Source organism: Ailuropoda melanoleuca, chromosome 13, assembly GCF_002007445.2.
Source record: "Ailuropoda melanoleuca isolate Jingjing chromosome 13, ASM200744v2, whole genome shotgun sequence".
Taxonomy (NCBI): domain Eukaryota; kingdom Metazoa; phylum Chordata; class Mammalia; order Carnivora; family Ursidae; genus Ailuropoda; species Ailuropoda melanoleuca.
The window spans coordinates 2,633,726-2,642,120 of record NC_048230.1 but is presented as its reverse complement, the minus strand read 5'-3'; the positions used below and the strand labels follow the sequence as shown (position 1 = coordinate 2,642,120).

Here is an 8,395-nt window from a genome sequence, read left to right as displayed (position 1 = left end):
TGGGCGGCGGGCGGCGAGCTGCGGCCCGGGAGGTTCCGAGGGCGCCGACGCAGCGCCCCGCACGAGCGGCGTGGAGCGGTCGCCGCCGCCTCCCGAGCGGCCGCGGGGCCGGGGCAGCAGTGGGAAGGGCCGAGGCTCTCGGGGCTTCTGTTCCGTCACCGCGGACGCGTCCCCCTCCCTGCGGGACCGGCCGACCGACGAAACGCCCGGCGCCTGCCCACAGCTCGGCTCCCCAGCCCCAGGTGGGGGAGGCCCCGAGAAGGCCAGGTCTTCGGTGGAGACCCCCCACCACGCGGGTGGGCGAGCCTCCGGGCCGAGGCATCTCTCTTTGGCAGCAGGAAGGAGAGGACGGGTGTGCTTGTGGCCATCTGCCCGCCTGGCTTATCTACCAAGCACTCTTGCGCCCAAATAGGGGTCTTAAGGAAATGATCCCCCTGTAGGCCAAAGATGGCTTTTCCACGTCCGGCCAACTGCGGCAATTCCTCCAGAGGGGGCGGGTCGCTCCTAAAAGCCTGAACTCCGGCTGCGGAATCCAGCAGTTCCTCTCCTTCGGCCTAGCCAGGTGTTATACCAGGTCTGCGGACTTTCTGCGGCACCGCGGTACAGCCTCTCGCCTTAGGCCCAAGACACTAGGCAGTCTCGGGGGCTGTTGACAATGTTTTCTTTTTTTAAAGTTCTCCATCCAGGTGCCCTTAATTTGAGCGGGTTGGAAATCATTCATTGTCACTCAGCACCAGTCACGTGGGCCAACACGGTAGCTTCAGCATTACTGGCTTCTCTCCCTCTTGGGACTTCCCAACGTTTTACTTTGCTTTGGTGTCTATCTTCCTCAGCTAACGTGGGGGGAAAGACAATTCGTTTACGCCTATTGCGACTGAAAGGCTCTGTGGGTCTCTTCCCATCATCACCACGCACCATGCTGAGGAAAGCCCCCTAAAAGGGACTGACTCTCTGAAACAGTGGGACTCAGCCTCCCTGGGCCACTGTTTTCCTCATTTGTGAAATGAAGAGGCTGAACTACAAGGTCTTTAAGGTTCTTCCAGTTATAAATTCTTGAGATTCTATGACTTTTATAACAGATGATTTCAGGTAGATGCCAATTAAATTTTTCTAACACAGCAGTTACCGATGTAGGAGCAGGTAAACACAGCTTTTAACATCTTCTTACATATTAAGTAGAGGGATTTAACCAACATTAAGGAAACAGAATACCCAAAGGAAAGTCTGAAACTTCTTCCAATTAGGGTAACATCCCAAACTCCCAATTCATTGCTAACATACTTGGTGAACCGAAAAAGACACTTCAGTTTGGGAGCAAGGTATCCGGCAAATGCAAAGCTTTCTGTATTTTCACACTCGCATGTGGACAAAGGACACCTGTGTGTAAACTTTTCACTGTCTCCAGAGCAAATGCATATGCATTCCACTTTCTATCCCCTCCCTATTTATCCCAGTCACCTCCAGCTCCAGCTTTTCCAGAGACGGGTAAGTGCTTACCAGTCTTCCCTGCCTGCTCTCCTTAAAGGGACCAGCAACATGCAGCAAGGATGCTAACACTTTTAAGTGGTGGGAACCGATCTAGTCCCTATGCAAGAAGTTGTCTATGCAGCCCCTGCAGGGTCTACGAAATGCAAACAAAACAACAGATGTTTCACATATAGAAAATAGCAAGTAAAATCAGTTTCCAACACCAAGCTCATGAAATCTCCAGAATGTTAAGCTTGAATCACCAGAAGCCAACAAGCATACACGTGAGCCTTGGCTTTTCAGCCCCTCGGGCGAATGATAAAGCCTTTTTCACACAAACTTCTACTTACCCTTCAAAGTTTTGAGCTGTGTTTCCTTCCCAGGAAGGTTTCTATCTATCTGTTTCTTGTAGGCACATTTATAAATTCCCCTCTAGATCACTTCTGCATTTGATTAGTGGGCATGTTGGCTTTTATTTATACATATGTTTCCCTACCAAACTGTTTGTTCTTCGAAACAGGAAGGTGTCTTTTCATTTTGTTTCCCAAGTTAGGCCTGGCACATTGCCAGTGCTCAAGAAATACTTGGTATTTTTTAAAGCTAATATTGATTGAATATTTACTATGTGCCAGGCACTGTATCAAACATTTTACAAGCATTATGTCATTGGATTCTCACAAGGAATCTGCTGTCCTCTGTGTGCGTGCATGCACGCAAAATAAGTCCCAGAGCAATGAGAACACTGGTCCAAGTTCACAGGCCTGGTGGCAGAGCTGGGATTTGAACTCATTACTTTCTGCCTCAAGGTCAGCGTGCTTCACAACTACACTGCCTCCAAACTTGATAAGCAAGGGAAGAGTCGTCGTTTTCCACAATAGTTTCTGATTAATAACCACTGTTCCTGTTTCCTCACAAATTTATAATGTGTGGAGTGTAGTTTATGGGCTCTGATGCTGCCATTATTAATATCATTTCATATTTATATATGCCTTTACAATTTTTCAAATCACTTACACATATATTAATCTCACTTGGGTCTCAAAATGACCTGGTGGGGTAGGTGAACATATCACTTCGTCATATAGCTGAATGGTAAACTGACATGCCACTCTATGATGTGGCGGGGCTCAAGTCAGAAACCGGGCTCCTGATTCACGATCAGGGTGATTTCATCTTGTAGAGTTGGGACTTAGGAGTTTTTAGTTAAGCCTCTTAGGTGGGTTTTGAGAGTGAGGTTTGGGTTACCAGATGTCAAGATAAGACTCGTTTACAAAATAAGAACTCATATACAAAATTCCCTTGAATGGGAACTGATAAAGCTCCCAGTTTGGGAGAGCCATGGTGGGATTTCTCTGGTTTCTACCCTATCTCTCCCATTCCTTTAAATCCCAGTCTGGATACCATTAGGGTATTAAAACTTTCCCCATTCTGCTCCCTGGTTTCTCTAGCCTTAAACTGAAAATACCATATTCACTTGTAAGAGACTCTTGAGAATACTCAGGTGGATGTCATGAAGATACGTAATGTGCGGGCTGCTACCCTTGATCAAGGACATTTTCTTCCCATCCAGAAAAAAGCACCAGGGAAAAACAACCGAGATTCACACACGAAACATCTTCACTTCAAGCTCCAGAACTGAGAGACCTTGGAGGTCTCTATCCACCCATCTACTAAAAAAAAAAAAAAGAAAAAAATCATAACAGAGAAAATGAAACTCTATTCTGAAATGAGTTATTTTGCTTAGAACTGCACTTCATTTCTATATTACCAGCTTTAGAAGCAGAGACAGAGCAAGAAGAACAAGGGAAGAAATAAAATGATGGGAGACATGGAGAGAAAGATATAGCAGGGGAAGAAGGTCTATCAGAAGACTGGGAGCGGTACAGTTACAGGGAATAAAAAGGCCAAGATACATATCCTTTGACTCAGGAGAATAAGCAGAGATAAGGATCCAGAGACTGGAATTCACAACAAGTAAATAAGAAGAAGGAGCTGTGAGACACAGAGAAAGGTAAAAGGTGTACAGAGAGGAAGAAAGAGACAGCCGCGCCTGGGTGGCTCAGTCATTAAGCGTCTGCCTTCTGCTCAGGTCGTGATCACGGCGTTATGGGATCGAGCCCCGCATCAGGCTCCACCACTGGGGGCCTGCTTCTTCCTCTCCCACTCCCCCTGCTTGTGTTTGTTCCCTCTCTTGCTGGCTGTCTCTCTCTCTCTCAAATGAATAAATAAAATCTTTAAAAAAAAAATATGAAGATCTATGGCCCAAGGAAGGAGGCGCCTTGTTCTCAGGCCAGAATGTGGCCAGGAGGAGGTTACTCAATCGCCTTCCCCCTCTTTCTCCTGTACTCTGCTTGCACCCCACAAGAATACATGATCAATACGGCTTTGCCCTGGTGCTTGTACATTTATTTCCCCTTTAGACTGCAGGCCTCTGATGGGCAGGCAGGGCCCGTCAGTCCAGAAGGCAGCCGTGACACACAGCGCGAGGGTTAGCGTTAGAGGGCCTGAGTTCCAGCACTGGCTCTGCGACACGGAAGCTGTGTGACATGGGGAAAACTACTTAACCTCTGTAAAATACGGGTTCCTCCACCCACCTCACAGGGTGCTTGTGAGAACTCCATGAGAGATTTTCAGAAATAAAAATAAAAATAAACTACACGCCGGGCAGGGGCAAGGGACTCTTCTTTATCTCGGTACCCTGCCGCACGGTTCCTTGAAGTGAAACTTCTCGGTACACATCTATTGGATTACAGACAATCGAGGTCTGGCCTTAGCCAGCTTCCAGACAGCAGCTCCCTCAGCTTTATCCTGGGCTATTTGCAAAAGCAAACTCTAAGTCTAAGAGGCACAGCCACACCCCAAGCACATGGTTTCTACAAACAAGGACCACAGCTGCGCACCGCAGGGAACTCTTTGCTCCGGTGCGCCGTGATAATGATCCACGTCAATAAAGACCAGAATTTACACAAAGAACTGATTATATAGTACTTGTCTTGATGTATTGCCTTATATTTTTAAGGCACTCTCACATATTTCTTTTGCTGTAAGTGCAAAAATTTGCTTGTTTGCAGATGGTCACACCTAACCAAAAGTAGCGTGAGTTCTAAACTCAAGTTAAAAAAAAAAATATTCAAGGGCATTGAACCATTAAGGAAATTGCCTTTGAAATGAGTTAGAACCAGCAAACTGGAACAAATTCAGCTGCCTTCCTAAATCATCACATCAATAATTTTTAGTGTCTTCGCGTCTCAGAAATAATTCCGTAACAGGTTTGTTTTGCTTACTCAACTAAACTCTGATGGTACTGTTAGTTTTTTGCTCAAAATATATGCTAGGGGCACCTGAGTGGCTCAGTCGGTAAAACAACTGACTCTTGATTCCAGCTCAGGTCACCATCTCAGGGTCGTGAGATCGAGCCCTATCATCAGGCTCCGCACTCAGGACGGAGTTTTATTGAGGTTCTCTCTCTCCCTCTCCCTCTATCCCTCCCACTGCTCGCATGCACTCTCTAAATAAATTCTTTTCAAAAATATGTTAGAAAAAAATGTATGTTAGAAAGTAAAACATGCCCACTATGGAAAATAATCACAAATAATGCCATCACTGGGAGATACTACTCTCAGGTATTAACATTTTGGTAAAATTCTTCCCAGTCCTCTTTAAATGCATTTATTATATTTTTTATTCTTCTTTTTCAAATATTTTATTTATTTATTTGATATATAGAGAGAGACAGAGAGAGAGGGAACACAAGCAGGGGGGAGTGGGAGAGGGAGAAGCAGGCTTCCTGCTGATCAGGGAGCCTGACCCGGGACTAGATCCCAGCACCCTGGGATCATGACCTGAGCCAAAGGCAGACACTTAACGACTGAGCCACCCAGGTGCCCCCATTTATTATATATATGTATTTTAAGATTTTATTTATTTGACAGAGACAGCGAGAGAGGGAACACAAGCAAGGGGAGTGTGAGAGGATGAAGCAGGCTTCCTGCCAAGCAGGGAGCCCGAGATGCAGGGCTCCATCCCAGGACCCTGGGATCATGACCTGAGCCGAAGGCAGACGCCCAACGGCTAAGCCACCCAGGCACCCCTGTATTTTTTATTGAGATCATGCTTTAAATTAATTTTGAATAATATTTCACTTATAAGTATTTTCAATGTTATTAAAATCTTTACAAACCTTGTTTTTAATAAGTAAGAAGTAATCTGATTTTTGATGATTATAGATTATCTTTCAAAGTGGGTTATCACTTGTTTGAAAGGAATTCTTAACTGGGGGAGAGTGGGTTTGTCCATAGATGCACACTTTGGCACAAAAACATAGACAAGGTCTTCATCTCTTCTGGTAACTTTAAACTTAAAAATAGTAAGAGTACCATCCTTATTAGCATTCGGTTTCTGTCTTTAAAGTGGGTATCATAATATCTATAGAAACTCAAGCTGCTATTTAAGTATCTAGTTTTTGCTTTTTATAGGCTGAGCTCTATTAACCTATTTAGTAAACTGTAATTACGTAGGCCCTTGGTGCCTGTTTAAGCAACGAAGGAAAACCATTCTTTGTGAAGTTAAGCTTGCAGTGTCTTTTACCCCGCACAGGCAATTTCCACCCCGAGAATTAATTACCTCTCGACAAGATTATGGCTGAGAACTAAAAACAATGCAGAGAAAGCTAATTAGTTACAAGGACTAAACTCATTTGGGAAGGGATCTTCCTTACAGCACCAAGAGCTCGGCCCCAAGCCCACTAGCGCAAGCTTATGTGGCCGCTGAGTGTCACCACCTATCTGTGACCCACCTCGCAAACTACTAATTGTGAGTGGAAAGGCTGAATAAACTGGTGAGTTATGAGCCAGACGGAAATACATTTGCCCTGGAGGCAGAGCAAATTCCCCTGTTGGCAGATAACCTGATGGAGCTGCCCAGCAGAGGTCTCAGAAAGATTCAGAGTTTTAAGTCCTACCACAACGTGAAGGACAGGAAGCACTGACTAGCCAAGAGTCTGCCACTTTCCTTCTTTCATGTGTTACAAGTCCACTGTTTCCTTACGCAGCATCTGTGGCTTGATTGGTTCATCTTTATATGTTTTCTTCTATTTCAATTTTAAGCGCCATGTTCATTCAATCTGCTGCTGTTGAACGCTCTACTACTGGGGTCCTGGCCAATACAGCAGCACACACATAAACCTTCCAAAAGATTTTAACGTTGAAAAGAAAGAGAATGTAGTGATTTATCAAGAAAAACTAAGAAAATCAACTGAAATATAGAATAAAAGAACTGAGATAAAGTGACTGGAGAGAAGACCAATACACAAAATTGAGCGGCTTTTCTATAAGCCAGCAAATATCAATGAGAAAATGTAACAGAAAAGGAGGACCATTTGCAGTCTTTTAAAATTTTTTATTCCAGTACAGTTAACATACAATGTTATATTAGCTTCAGATCTAATATATTTTTTTAATTTATAAAATCTGTTAGTGAGTTGCCTGGATGGCTCAGATGGTTAAACATCTGCCTTCAGCTCGGGTCATAATCCTGGGGTCCTGGGATCGAGCCCCGCATCGGGATCCCTGCTCAGCGGGGAGCCTGCTTCTCCCTCTCCCTCTGCTGCTCCCCCTGCTTGTGCTCCCTCTCTGTCAAATAAATAAATAAAATCTTTTTTAAAAATTTAAAAAATTAAAAAAAAAATCTGTTAATTTTAGACCTAACAAGAAAAATGCAAGACCTATATGGAGAAAGCTACAAAACTTTACTGAAAGATATAAAAGCCTAAACAAATGGAGAGCATGGTCCTAAAGGGAAGATTCAATACTGTAAACACGTCAATTTTCCAAACTGATCTTTAAATTCAGTACAATTCCCATGGAATTCTTAACATGATTTTCATAGACTCAGTAAGCTCTTTCTTTTTTTTTTTTTTTTAAAGATTTTATTTATTTTTTTGACAGAGATAGAGACAGCCAGTGAGAGAGGGAACACAAGCAGGGGGAGTGGGAAAGGAAGAAGCAGGCTCACAGCAGAGGAGCCTGATGTGGGGCTCGATCCCACAACGCCGGGATCATGCCCTGAGCCGAAGGCAGACGCTTAACCGCTGTGCCACCCAGGCGCCCCCTAAAGCTTATATGAATTAGAGAAAATGTGCCAGAATGACCAAGAAATATTTGAATAAAGAACACTGGGGAGAGGGAGGAATTTACAATATATCAAAACACCCTCAAATTATCATAATTGAAACAGTGTACGAGAAACAAATAGATCAATGGACTAAAACACAGTCCTGAACCAGACCCACTATCTTTGGCAAACACATCATACTTATGAGCAAAGGAAGGCTAAGAAAACCAAAGATACCGTTAGTCTTCCTTTGGAAAAAATAAAATCAGTTGAATACTGTCCCTGCAGAATTCATGTCCTCCCAGAACCTCATGACCTTACTTGGAAATGGGGTCTTTGGAGATTTAATTATGGTAAGGACTGAGGTGAGACTATACTGGATTAGGGTTGGCCCTAAATCCAATGAGAGTATCCGTATCAGAGACAGAAAAGGACACAGACACAGAAAATAAGGTGATGTGAAGATGGAGTAAGAGATTGGAATGATCAATCTATGAGCCAAGGTATGCCAAGGACTGGTGGTGCCCACCGGAAGCTAAGGGAGATAGCCTTGGAAGAGTTTCTCTCTCAGAGCCCCCCAAAAGGAATCAATCCTACCAACACCTTGATTTCAGACTTCTGGCCTCCAGAACTGAGAAAGTTAATTTCTGTTGTCATACGCCCTCAGCCTTTGGTAACTTGTTATGGCAGTCCTAGAAAACTAATACAATGCCACATGCCAGACACAAATGTAAATTCCAGATATATAAAAGATTTAACATGAAAAGCAATGTTATAGATGTATTAGAAGTAAAGTTTTAAAAATATTTTTATAATT

The 8,395-nt window shown here is 43.9% G+C and overlaps 1 protein-coding gene across 2 annotated transcripts in view; it reads right to left on the bottom strand.

Annotated features, from left to right (window-relative positions):
• TLCD3A (TLC domain containing 3A) overlaps nt 1–8,395 on the bottom strand; it is a 34,049-nt gene that overhangs the window by 18,211 nt on the left and 7,443 nt on the right. The gene's annotated exons all lie outside the window — the stretch shown is intronic.